This window comes from Pseudophryne corroboree, chromosome 2 (assembly GCF_028390025.1).
Source record: "Pseudophryne corroboree isolate aPseCor3 chromosome 2, aPseCor3.hap2, whole genome shotgun sequence".
NCBI lineage: Eukaryota > Metazoa > Chordata > Amphibia > Anura > Myobatrachidae > Pseudophryne > Pseudophryne corroboree.
Window position 1 is genome coordinate 890,095,648 of NC_086445.1, and position 13,869 is coordinate 890,109,516.

The following is a 13,869-nucleotide window of genomic DNA, read 5'->3' on the forward strand; positions in this document are numbered from 1 at the left end:
GTACTGTGTGACTTTGTATTTACTTGTTGCTTACTGCGAATAGGCCTTGGGATTCGGTACTTCATTCTGCCAATCCGGACCTAGCAGTAAGACTGGAGTCAGTCGTTTAACCTGCTGGGGTTCTTTTGCTATTCTGTGAACCCAGCAGGTTTGCGGCTGTACTCTCAGACCTGCTTGCTTAATCCTCCCTCACTGTGCAGGGAGTCCAGGTGTCAGTTTAGTGGCAGTAAGCTGAACCTGTGCCCTGCAAGTGGGGGTTAGGATTGTGGATACTCTCCTTGTGTCTATATTTCTATCTCTGACCAAGGAGTTTATTCCCACACCCGTTTATAACCCTTTGGGGTTTTTTCTGTTGCTCTTAGCAACATAATTTAGGGTGCTCCACATGTTAAATCACTACATCTCGCTTCATTGTCCGCTCTATTCCATCTGAGCATTCCTGACACTAGGGAGACACCCAATTCCTGAGCCTTTGGGCTTCCCCGTTCACTTTGTGTTTATTAGTTATTCCATCACCTCCTGTGTATGTTGTGTTTTACTGTCTGTGAGTTTGTTTGCTTCGCATCCCTCTCTGTTCATACACCGGTATACTCCTGTTAGCACTGGTGTGCGTAACACCCTATCAGTCTAGGGGTGCTGCCCCACTGCCGTTTAAGTACAGGGGTGCTGTTGCCTGTCTGCTTTGTAATTTTCCAGGGGTGCTGCCTCTCTGTTGTAGAAGTCCAAGAGTGCTGCCTATCTGCTGTATAAATCCAGAAGCACTGCTGTATAATTCCAGGGGTGCTGCTGTACTTGATCCTAAGTTTAAATTAAAGCCTAGAGCAGAATATGAAGCAGATTTGTGAAAACATATAGCCGCAAAGGTGAAAATGGAAATTGCAATTTTGACTAAGTGTTTTCCAGTCAGACTCAGAAGAGATAGAATCATAATCCAGTGCAACTGCCGGAGGAAACTAGATTTTCCAAACACACCTATGTCTATATGTCTGCCATATAGTTCCAGGGGTGCCTTGCCTGCTCATCTACATATTCTAGTGTGCACTGTGTACCCAGTATTAGACAGAGGTTCTTCTCAATTTTTTCATGTTAGGGACTCACTCAAATCAATGGCTCCAATTAGTCAACCTTAATTTTGATTTATTAATAATGTTCCACATTTAGGGATTATTTACAAGATGTACATTTGTTGCACAGGGTTCTTTTCCTAAGGGTTGCATAGGGTTATCACAAGACCTCACAGTGTTAGAAGAACAGAGTTTCAGTGATCTTGCATTGCATCAGCTTTCCAATGCACTGCAGCACTAGATGGGCCAGGAGCTCCTGTGAGGCACAAACAGTTACTGAATAAGGTCCAGTATGGAGTCTCATGGTGGCTTACAGCCAGGAAGATGTCAGGTTTGCCAAGCTTAGGCATGCTGTTGGCACAGAGTTTAGCATTTCTTCCCCCCACAGTCCTACTTATAGAATTAAATTAGTTTTGACTGTAGAGTGGTAAGCTCCACTTGAGCAGGGGCTCAATAACAAAAAAATTTACTGCACAGTCCTGCTTAGTACTTTACCGAACCCACCCGAACTCAACTTGCCCCATCCGGGGGTGCTGTGGGGGCTCAAAACATCTAAAGGGGTGCTTTATTTAAAAATAAAATATGAATAAAATAAGCAAGACACACAGGTATGCTCACATGCGTGTAACTGCGAGCTGTGAAAAATGAAAATAAGGCCTCTGCCACAAAATTTGTAAATAAAAATGCAATAAAAAAATGGAAAAGAAAAGAAACCCATGATAAGTCTTCTGACTCCGTGGAGGAGAAAATATCCAAAAATACCCACTCCTGTGGTATACACCAGTTTACTTTCATCCTAGCATTAAATCCGAGATTATCTTAATCCTTGAAAATGGAGAAGGGGGTACAAATTTGGAGGCTTTGGCCATAGTTTTTTAGTTTGTCCAGTAATGTTGTAATTATATATTTCCTTGGTTGAAGTCCTTTCCGTTCCACACCAGTATATGAGTGGAGGTGAAAGCCTGTGTGTTGTTCATGATTGCGTGTGCCTCTCTGGTTTTTAATCACTTTATTGACACTTTCCCCTTTCTCTTGTCTCTTCTCATAATGTGAAAAGTTATCAAACAAGGAGGTGGTATGTTTGTAGCTAGCTATAATTTGCAGAACGTGTCAAGCTTTTTCCAGGGGGACCATCTGTCGCTGAAATGATGGGTTTATTAAACTGTGCATGTCCTGTTTAAACAACATAAGGGTGGGTGGGAGGGCCCAAGACAATTCTATCTTGCACCTCTTTTTTTTCTTTGCATCATGTGCTCTTTGGGGCCTAGTTTTTAAAACTGCCATGCTGTCTGCCACTGCAGTGCCACTCCTAGATGGGCCAGGTGTTTGTGCCGCCCAGTAGTGTCACTTAGCTTAGTCATCCAGCTACCTCGGTGCAACCTTTTGGCCTAAAAACAATATTGTGAGGTGATAAGAATAGACTATAAATGAGTGGAAAATGATGTTATTGAGGTTAATAATGCCGTAGGATCAAAATACCCCCAATTGTGTGATTTTAGCTGTTTTTATGTTGTTGTTTTTTTAAATCCAGATCCAAAACCAAAACCCAAAAGGGTGGTTTTGGCAAAACCAATCCAGATCCAAAACACGATCAGAGATCCAGGTCCAAAACCAAATACAAAACCCGAAAAGTGTCCGCCGCACACCTCTAAATTATATACAATCTACTGAATTATTAAAATGGATTCAGTCTGATTTCCCGACAGTCTTTTCTTATACTTTAACCTGGCAGCTGTTACATTCACAAATTGTATAAACGTGAGCTGTGCTGGATAACTAACAGTGGTTCTCATGGACCAAATCAAATTATTTATGGGCAAAGTAATAGGTAAAACCAGTGTTAGTGGCTTTCAGTCATAAAACATGGAGCACAACGGTATACCACCAAATAACTGACCCTAGGGATGACAGGTAGGCACAATTTACTTAATTTTTTTTTTTTAATATATCAATAATAAACTTTTATCCTTGGTGTGCCATGAAATCAATGCTGATACTCTAGGGTTCCGGTGACTGAAGAAAGTTTGAGAATAGCTGCTCTAAAGCAACAGCTGTAAGCTTCTGAACACCAAATTCAAAGCTAACCTATCTCTTAAACACTAAATGAGGATATGAAAAAAAAAACATTTTGTTATCAATGGTTTTTACATATATTAGGGTAATTCAATTAATTGCAGTATTTTTTGCACAAAAAAATGGGTGTTTTTCTCGATTTGTGCCCTTTGGTCAATATTAGGCAAATCGTTTACCCCATTTTTTTCCATGTGAAGAAAATACCAGTTTTTGCACAAAAACACATGGATCTGGGAGCTTATCCTCTATCCCTGTGTTGTCACGATCACATCCGCAAAAATATGGCTCTTATCGAGGATTTTGTTTCGCCTGCCTTCACGCTAATTTACTGCAGGTAATTGAATTCCCTCCATAACCTTTTGGAGATAAGGAAATATTCAAATTTGTTAGTTGAACTGTTGCAGATTTTGCAAGCAGAATTTGGCTTGAAGTGTTCCCAGTCTTACCTTATACACATCACAGAGCAGAATGAATTGATGGCTTTTGTCTCAGCTCTATTCATAGACTGTAAATTCTGTGTTGTTATGTCTCATATTTTTCTCCCAAAGGGATTAGTTTACATTTTCTTATACTGTACTGAGGCCAAAGTTTTGTGTTTTGATTTCTGTTGACCTTGACGGAATCTTTGTGCATATAATATGCAATTGACCTGTTACCAATGTTGGTATGAAAAAAATACCAAATACTGTAGATAGTTTTCAGCTTGCTTTTCTTCTCTGTATGACTTTTATTTCTGGATATGGGAAATGTTAGCGAGGTTATATAAACAGTAACAGAGATATAGCAATAACGTAACTAACAATAATGTCTGATATTGCATTGGTTTCAATTAGACTATGATATCACTGTACTTTCCTTCAGCATGTAGTGTTTTCAGGGGGTGTAAGGTGGAGGACGTTATGTTGGGACAGGTGATTGTTTTTTATGCTTATCATTTGAGATGTGCGCCCACCCAAATCATGGGTTATGTGTTTGGGGTTTTGGATCTATATCTCTTTCGTGTTTTGGAACTGTATTGATTTTGCCAAAACTGCCCTTGCCTTTTTTTTTTTAAATCATAAAAACAGCTAAAATCACAGAATGTCGGCCTGTTTTTGTTCCTACAGTATAATTAACCTCAATGACATTTATTTCCACTTATTTCCAGTCAATATTGACAACCTCACAGCTCAGAGTATTGTTTTCATTCACTTTAAGCCCAAAGGTTGCACCAAGCTTGCTGAATGACTAAGCTAAGCAACAACAGTGGGCGGCACAAACATGTGATGCTTATACTTCCAACATGGCACATCTAGGAGTGGCACTGCAGTGGCAGACAGGATGCCAGTTCAATAAGCTGTTAAAAAACAAACAAACAGCAATGCACCAAACCGCGCATAATGCAAAGAAAAGAGGTACAAGATGGAATTGTCCTTGGGCCTAGGACATGCACAGTTTAACAATACACAATTTACACATTATGTGTATGAGTCCAGGGCCGGCTCAGGGTCTTTTAACGCCCCGGGCTGCCATAGGGGGCATGGCTTCATACAGGGGGCGTGGTCAGTTACGCCCCCTGTATAGTGAAATGATGTGCGGTGCGCGATGACGTCATCGCGCACCGCACAGCAAAGGTCCTCTCCACGAAGGAAAACTAGACGCTATGCGTCTAGTTCCCTTCGTGGAGAGGACCTTTGCTGTGCGGTGCGCGATGACGTCAACGCGCACCGCACATCATTACAGAAAAGGTCCTCTCCACGAAGGGAAACTAGACGCTATGCGTCTAGTTTCCCTTCACAGCGGGGCAGCGGGGGGCACAGCAGCAGCGGATCTTGCCATGGTGCGGCGCCCTCCGGAAGGCGGCGCCCCAGGCAAAAGTCCTGTTGCCCGTGGCAAGTTACGCTACTGTATGAGTCAGGAACAGTAAACAAACACTGCAGTTTAATTTCACTAACAATGTCACACAATATGTGTATGAGTACGACATAAAATATATTACTGTGGTATCACCTTCACCCACAGTGTCACACTATACATTATGTGTGAGACAGAAATAGTAATAGAACACTGCAATTTAATTTTGCCAACAGTTTCGCACAATGGGGGTGATTCCGAGTTGATCGTAGCCCTGCAAAATTTTGCAGGGCTATGATCATGACTATAGACATGCGGGGGGACCCCCAGCACAGGGCTATCCTGCCCCGCATGTCAGTGCCGCCCTTCCCCCAGCAGAAGTGCAAAAGCATCGCACAGCGGGGATGCTTTTGCACTTTAGGAGTAGCTTCCGGCCAGCGCTGCTTTAGCGCGCTAGCCATGAGCTACTCGTCTATCCCCGGGCCTGCAACAGCCGCTGTGGCCGCCCCATGCACGGTCCGGCCACGCCTGCGTTGGCCGGACCTCGCCCACGAAATGGCAGCCAAACACCGCCATTCCGCCCCCTTCTGCCCAGCAACCGCCTCTGCCTGTCAATCAGGCCTTCAGCACTGCGACGCCGGCACATGCCCAATTCTGACCTGATCACACCGCTGCGATAAACTGCAGCGTGCGATCGGGTCAGAATGACCCCCAATATGTATATGATTTTATTTCAAAATGAAACTCACGATGGTTGCGATGTTTCCGATGGTCACAATGTTCCCGATCAATGTTTCGATGTTTGAAAACAAAAAAATTTAACACTTAAAAAATATATCTATTTTTTTAACTAAAATAATTTTTTTATAGGGTTAAATTCATGTTCTCCACTTAATTCACTCATTAAAAAAACGTCAGTTAAGTGGTTAAAGAGCATTAGGGAGGCTTGTGCTGATAGGCTTGTGTCCATTAATTCAAAGGCCATTGGGGGTAATTCCAAGTTGATCGCAGCAGGATTTTTGTTAGCAATTGGGCAAAACCATGGGGGTCATTCCGAGTTGTTCGCTCGTTGCCGATTTTCGCTATATTGCGATTAGTCGCTTACTGCACATGCGCAAGGTTCGCAGAGTGCATGCGCTTAGTTATTTTACTCAAAAGTTAGGTATTTTACTCACGGCATAACGAGGATTTTTCATCGTTCTGGTGATCGTACTGTGATTGACAGGAAGTGGGTGTTTCTGGCAGAAACTTGTCGTTTTCTGGGCGTGTGCGAAAAAACGCTGGCGTTTCTGGGAAAAACGCGGGAGTGTCTGCAGAAATGGGGGAGTGTCTGGGCGAACGCTGGGTGTGTTTGTGACGTCAAACCAGGAACGAAACTGACTGAACTGATCGCAATGGCTGAGTAAGTCTGGAGCTACTCAGAAACTGCTAAGAAATTTCTATTCGCAATTCTGCAAATCTTTTGTTCGCAATTCTGCTAAACTAAGATACACTCCCAGAGGGCGGCGGCTTAGCGTGTGCAATGCTGCTAAAAGCAGCTAGCGAGCGAACAACTCGGAATGAGGGCCCATGTGCATTGCAGGGGAGGCAGATATAACATGTGCAGAGAGAGTTAGATTTGGGTGGGGTGTGTTCAATCTGCAATCTAATTTGCAGTGTAAAAATAAAGCAGCCAGTATTTACCCTGCACAGAAACAAAATAACCCACCCAAATCTTACTCTCTCTACACATGTTATATCTGCCTCCCCTGCAGTGCACATGGTTTTGCCCTATTGCAAAAATCCTGCTGCGATCAACTTGGAATTACCCCCATTATTCTAAGGATAGCTACAATTTTAAACATAATTATGATGTTACACCGACGTAATTAGATATATTAGTCCCATCTTCAATTGATATCGATTGTGAAGTGATTCCTCCTTCATCCTTCTCTTCAACAGGTAATTTCATCTACTACCCTCCTGCAGAACATTTCAACCAAATGACTGCATGTGAAAATATGTTTGCTTAGGTAATTTCATCTACTACCCTCCTGCAGAACATTTCAACCAAATGACTGCTTGTGAAAATATATTTGCTTAGACAATTTCATCTACTACACTCCTGCAGAACATTTCAACCAAATAACTGCTTGTGAAAATATATTTTCTTAGATATAATGAAAATGAGAGTTGCAGATTATCACTACTGATTGCACTTAAATAAATTGGATTATAAGAATGTTAGCATTGCTATTGGCATAAGGCATCTGTTTTTGTATTAGATTGCTTATGCACATGATGGGTTGCTATTGATAAATTGGAATGTTATCTCCTGAGTATAGGCATGAGGGCATGACTCTGTTAAATCTTAGATGGTTGGTATGTTAGCAATAAGGAGAGAGTATTGACTGCATAGGAGAGGAAAGAGTTAAACATCTGGGGAGGGGTGGACCTAGCTGTGAGGAAAGTACAGCCTTCTTTAGGGGGAGGGTTTGCTATATATAGGGAAGGAGAGGCCATCTTAAGTCTCTTGGTGATTTGCTTTGGGGTGAGTGCTGCTTTGCAGAATCCCCCCATTTTCTTTTTCGGATTTATACATTTCAGTGTTTTGTCAGCTAGTCATGGGCAAAGTGATTCACTGAGCTGAGTTGAGACACATGACTCAGTTCAGTGAAGTGTCTGGAGTCAGTGTCTCAGCACATGAGTCATGACTCATCTGTAGTGGAATGTGTTGCAGAGACTGCACATGAATCAGTGAGTTGCCAGTGCTGGAGGATCAGTGCTGGACTCATGGAGTTATTCAGCTGCAGTGATTGTACAGTGTATCTGGGGGAGGCAGCTGCTTATGCCCTGATTGTTAATAATATGTTAACATAGATTTACTGTTATGTTGATATATTATTAATAACCACTAATTGCATACTAGTTATAGAATATGACATTACTTTTGGCTGAGGAGAGAAAGCTTAACAGCCATGAAACACATCATTTATTCTGTAACTAAACCAAATAAAAACGTTTTTTTTTGTTTTTTTTTTATCTTGCATACTTTGCTGATTTGATGATTTTAGGTGGCCTTGGATTTATTATATTATCCACTATCTAGCCTCCAGGGAGTTTGCCACCCACAATCACACTGAGCAGGATCAGTGAGCACTGAGCTGAGAGCCCTGTACCACAGGGGCTCCACCTCCTGCTGCATGAATCAGATTCATTCACTGAGTCACTGAGTCTACACAGTGTACAACTGTCTCACTCACTGGCAGACTCAGGATGAATCATGATTCATGACATGGATCAGGCACAGCAGCAGAGCACTCACTGACTGGTGAGTCGTGACTGCTCCCTCCCCCCTCCCACTGGGTGTCACCTGGTATAGCCTCTGGCCAATCACAGCTAAAAACAGCAGAACACACTGACTGAAGGACACAGGACACAGAGTTTCCTCCCTCTGTCTGAGAGAAGCTGCTGCTGCTGCTGTCTCCACTCATGAAACAGTGAGTGACTCGAGTCATTCACACTTCCTGATGATTCGAGTCACTGTGTTGAGACAGAGAGTCAGTAGCCATCTCTATTGTCAGCTCCCTGCATTTAGGTCACACATCAGTGCTCTGGCTGCCACTCGCCCACGACGGTCCGCCGGGACCCCAGCCCGTTACCGCTCATCGGGCGGTGGGGGCTGGTTCCGGGGGCGAGCTGGCTGGCCCTGGGGACGGCGTCCCGTCTCCTAGGGCCTCCTCGAGGGATCTGGCGGAAGCCGGGCCGGATGTGACTGGCGGGAGCGGCCGACGAGGAGGATCAGAGAGGGAGTCAGGCCGCCCGGAGGTGGGCGGGCAGCAGCCCTTGCCTCCGGGCATGGCCGGGGAAGCCCCAGTGCCGGGTGCCCGCGGTAGCGCGCCGCGCCAGGCGCTCATCCAGGGACCGGAGACTGAGTTCGATGCCCAGCTCTTCCCCCTTGCCGGGGCCGGCTAGTGGTTCCAGGCGGGGGGAGGGCACTGGGCGGGGGACGGTGGCCAGCCGAGCGAGGCCTGTCGCAGGGCCTCGCACGGCGTCATCCCCAAACGCTTCGGCTTTGAGAGCACGGACCGGAAGCGGTGGGACGCGCGCGCGCCCACGCGCGGCTCCGGCGGCGCCGCTTTCCTCCTTGTCTCCTCAGCCCTCTCCCCCGCAGCCGGAACACGGTGTGGAGCGGGGAGGGAGGGGGAGAGGCAGTGATCAACCAGGTTAAGCTAATGGAGCTCTTAATGCAGGAGCCCAGACAAGAGGCCTTGTGGTGACAGAGAGCAGTGGGGCGCGCGCCCGAGGTGCGCGCGCGCCCACGCTCGCCTCTGGCGCAGCAGCGCCGCCGGCCCTGCTGTCTCCCCTGCTATCTCCCAGGCAGCCGGAGTCCGGCGGGAGCCGGGGGGAGAGGGGAGACAGGGCAATTATGATCACTGGCAGGGCAGTGCGATACCAAGGAGAAGGGGTGCGGCAGCAAGAGGTCACCGGGTGCGCGAGCCCGTGTCCACTGAAAGCGGAGCAGTGCGCGCGCGCTCTGCTGCGCCGCGGGGTTCCCGGTCTTTTCAGATCACTCCCCCAGGGCCGGAATCTAGCGGCCTGCGGGGGGGGAGGGGGGACAGGGAATGGGTTAGTGGCCGTGGGGCTGCTGCACGCGCCGCAGGAGCTCGCGGCGGTCCCACCCCCCCCCTCTGCGGCATCGGATAGTTCCGATACACGGGAAGAGGGGACAAATTCGGAGGCGAGGGCAGTGCGGGCGTCGACAGCGGTGCCTCCGCTTTCCCGCAAGGGCAGCGTGCGTCGGATGCCCGGCACACGCATGTCGGGCGGCGAGTGCATGGTCGCACGCGGGCCCCGGCGAAGGACCCAGGACCGCGTTTTGGGGCAGTCACGACCCCTCCGGAGCGCTGGCTCGGCCCTGGCCACAGCGGTGAAGGTGTTAGGGCCGCTAGCCGCAGCTGCCTCCCCTAGAACGGCTGTTCGTTCCGGCGGGCTGCGGGCTATGGCGGCGCAGCGGGTGGCACGCGCCTGCCGTGAGCTCGGGATGGTCGCCGCAGAATTACAACAGGGTCCAGGGCAGGACGCGGGGGAGCTCACGGCCGCAACGCCCCCAGCACTGAGGCCGCGGCATGTGCCGCGAGTGCTGGAGGGGTCCTCCGCTTCTTCCTCTTTTTCAAGGGAGCTCGGGGATGAGGCGATGGCAGATTTCGAGGAGGAAGGCAACGATTTGGACGCGCCGGAAGATTCCATGTCGGGCAGTCGGCGGCATCAGGTAAGGTGGTGCAGTCGGTATTCGGGTTCCTCCACGAGCTCTAGTTCGCGTAGTTCTTCCTCTTCCTCATCTTCAATGTCGTCACAGGCGTCCGAAGTCAGTAGCACAACTAGGGCAAAGAAGCGGGCATAAATTCGCCAAGAGGGCAGCGGAACAGGCGCAAGCGGCTTAGCGAGGAAGCGCGTAGGGCCAAGAAGCTCGCAATTTGCCCGGTGTCGTGCGATTCGTCTATACTGCTGTACTGCAGGGGCTGCGAGATAGCTGCCGCAAGAAGATTTGGAGGGGGGACTTCGTGGACGTGTTCGTATTGACGAAGGTCGCGAAGAAAGAGTATAAGGTGGCGGCGCAAAGAAGGGCATCGGGGCTGAGGCATTCCGTACCTTCGATAATTGCCTGGCCGGGTTCTGGGTCTTCGCGGCATCTTACCTGGAGGACAGGCCGGCAGAGCACACGAATATAATTAGGTACCTGCATCTCGTACATGACATGCAGCGCACGTCTTCGGGATCGGAGTGGCACAGGTACGATCAGGAATTCAGGGAACAACAGGAAGGTTTGCAGGTCATGGACTTCGGGATCAAGGACGTTGAGGTTGGGCTCAAGGTCACCCGGGCTTCGCTACAGGCGGAGGAGCCCCGGAAGCCGGGGGCGGACGGGCACCACGCAGGGTCGTCCTCCCAGTGGTTCGGCGCGGACGGCGGATTGGCCAAGTCAGGTAGGTCGGCAGTCCGCGCAGGGGGGCGTGCCACCACAAAAGGAAAATGTTTCACGTTTAACAACGCGGCGTGTTCCTTCGGGGGATGACTTGGTCATCTCTCCAGTGGGGGTGGTTCCTAAGAAGGCTCCAGGCGCCTTCCGGCTCATTTGAGTTCGCTTTTAGGTGTGTACTGCCGGAAGCTGTGAAGGGCAACTGCGGGGTGTGCCAGAACGCACCATTTCGTGCGTTTGTCCTCAGAGATTAAGAGGGATTTGGCAATATGGGCCTCGTTCCTCGAGGACTTCAACGGGGTGTGTATATGGCAGGCCCCAATGGCGGACAGCGCTAGGTTGCAGCTGTTCACCGACGCAGCGGGCGCCTCTGGATTCGGTTGCCATCTGGAGGGATCTTGGTGCGCGGCCTCGTGGCCGGCAGAATGGCATCGCGGGGGTTTCACGAAGGACCTTTTGCTTCTGGAGTTTTTCCCATTATGGTGGCGTTGGAGGTCTGGGGCGATCGGCTGGCTAATCGCAGCATTTTGTTTAGATGCGATTATCTGGGCGTGGTGCATGCGATTAATAACCAGAGGGCAAAGTCATTGGTGGTTATGCGGGTGCTAGGGCAATTGCTTTTGACATGCTTGCGTAGGAACCTGTGGTTCCGCGCGCAACATGTGCCCGGTTTGGAGAATGGGATTGTCGACGCTTTGTCGCGAGGACAGTGGGAGAGGTGTTGGTTGTTGGCACCTGAGGCCAACGAGCAAGGTTTTCATTGTCCCGGTTAGGTTTGGCAGGTGATCGGGCCGGACTGGAGGGTCTAGCGTTGCGGTCAGTAGCGCCAGCCACGCTCAAGGCTTAAGAACAAGCTTGGAGTGAATGGGAGGAGTTTGTCCAAGGGCGTCAGCATCAAGGTAAGAGTAGGCATCGGCTGATGCTTTCTTTTATGTGGCAGCTTTACGTCTCCGGTAGGTCACGAGCAGTGGTATCGCGGTATTTGGCAGGCATCTCATTTTTCTGCAAGCTGCGAGGCGTCCCTGACGTAACGAAAAGCGAGGTTCTGCGGAAGGCAATGAAAGGGTGGGCGCGAGTTGCGCCGTCGCCACCGGATAGGAGGCGGCCCATCGATGCGGCTTTGTTGCCAGCCGTCATCGAGGCGGTAGGGCGAGTCGCGTCGTCCAGGTTTGAGACGCTTTTGTTTAGTTTGGCGTTCTCAATGGCTTACCACGGGGCCTTTCGAGTTTCTGAGTTGGTAGCGCCTTCCAAGAGAGCAGATTCGCGCATGCTGGTCGGGGACGTGGTAGTGGGTGAGAGGTCCTTGCTGTGCAGGTTGCGACGCTCCAAGACGGATCAAGTGGGGAGAGGGCGCTGGGTTACAATGGTTCCAGCGCTAGAGGAGAGCGTTTGCCCAGTTGGCTGGCAAGGCAATATGTGGTGGTGCGACCCGTTAAGGAGGGGTCTTGGCTGTTGCATTATGATGGGCTGCCAGTCACGAAATACCAGTTTCGTTGGATGCTGAGTCGTTGTTTGGCGGGCTTGGGCCTCCCACCCACTGCTTTCGGTACCCATTCCTTTCGCATAGGCGCAGCGACGTCGGCTGCTGCGGCGGGTTGCTCCAGACCTGAAATCCAAGCGGTGGGGCGATGGAAGTTGTCAAGTTACAGACGATATATTCGCCCCGTCACATGAGAGGTCGGTTTGCGCTTGGGGCTTTGTTTAAATGGCAATGTATTACGTTGTTCCAGTTCTGTGATTTTATGGTGTTGTGCGTCTGTTGGTGTTCCCCCTTTTTTATCCTACTCAGGGATTAGCTACTCGCCGTTGCTGGCATGAGTCGGCAGCGGGGGTCTGGAGTTATTTGCGATTTTTTGCCTGACTTGACGGACTGAATTCTAATCTATAATTCGGCTAATTTGGTCTAATCAGAGTCCCTCAGCAGGTCTTTACGTTTCACCTCCAGCTGAGTTATTACATGTGTTTCCCATTTTATACCCCCCCCCCCCTTTTTTATTTCGTTTGTTTTATTTGATCCTTCCCCTTTGTGTCTTTAATTGCGCTTTAAATTGGCAACGGAACATGGTGCAGTCGGCTAGGCCGTGACTGCTGCAATGGCGAGATCTAAAGTTTTCTTTTTTGGCAGATCCTTCAGTATAAACAATTAATAAGCCTCTTAGTAATCAATTCTACCCCTCTTTTTCCCTTCAGGATGGTTCGGAGACTATTTGCCCATTTGGGTGGTTGGCCACTCTTACATTTACTGGGCGGCCAGGTTTGTGGCCTCGGAAGGGTCTCAGGCATTGCTAGGAACACAGGGTGTCAGATGGCTTGGCTGGCGAGGAATGATGTGGGGTGAGCTGAGGAGTAGGTTAGTGAGTCAGGCCAGCAAGCATGGAGTCCCTAGGGTTTTGGTTGTCCATCTAGGTGGCAACGACCTGGGGAAGAGGACATCCTTGGATCTGCGGTGGGCCATGATACAGGATCTGGCAAGTGTGACCGCGGCATGGACCAATTGTGTGTTGGTTTTTTCCATGATGGTGCCAAGATTGTGTTGGAGGGGTGTGGCGGATGGTCGCCAGATTGATGAGGCCCGGAAAAAGGTGAACGGAGCGGTGGCAAAGTGGGTGCTGTCCCACGGTGGGAGGGTGGTTCGCCACCCGAGGATACGGTTCAGAGACAGCCACCTTTTCCGGCGCGATGGAGTACATCTATCCAATGAGGGGATGATGTTTTTTCTGGAGGATCTAGGTTTCGCTTTGCAGGAGTTAGGGTAGGTTTATGGTGGCGGTGCGAAAGACTTTGGGGATGAGTCTTTCGCTGTTGGCGGAAAAGAACGGCAGTTTTGTATTGTAGGGAAAACTGTAGTGTTTTTACAGTTTGTTGTGGTTTAGGTGCACTCACCTCCATCGACTTATGGCCGCTTGACCACCCGTCCGGGAAGGCAGCGGCAGGGCACCC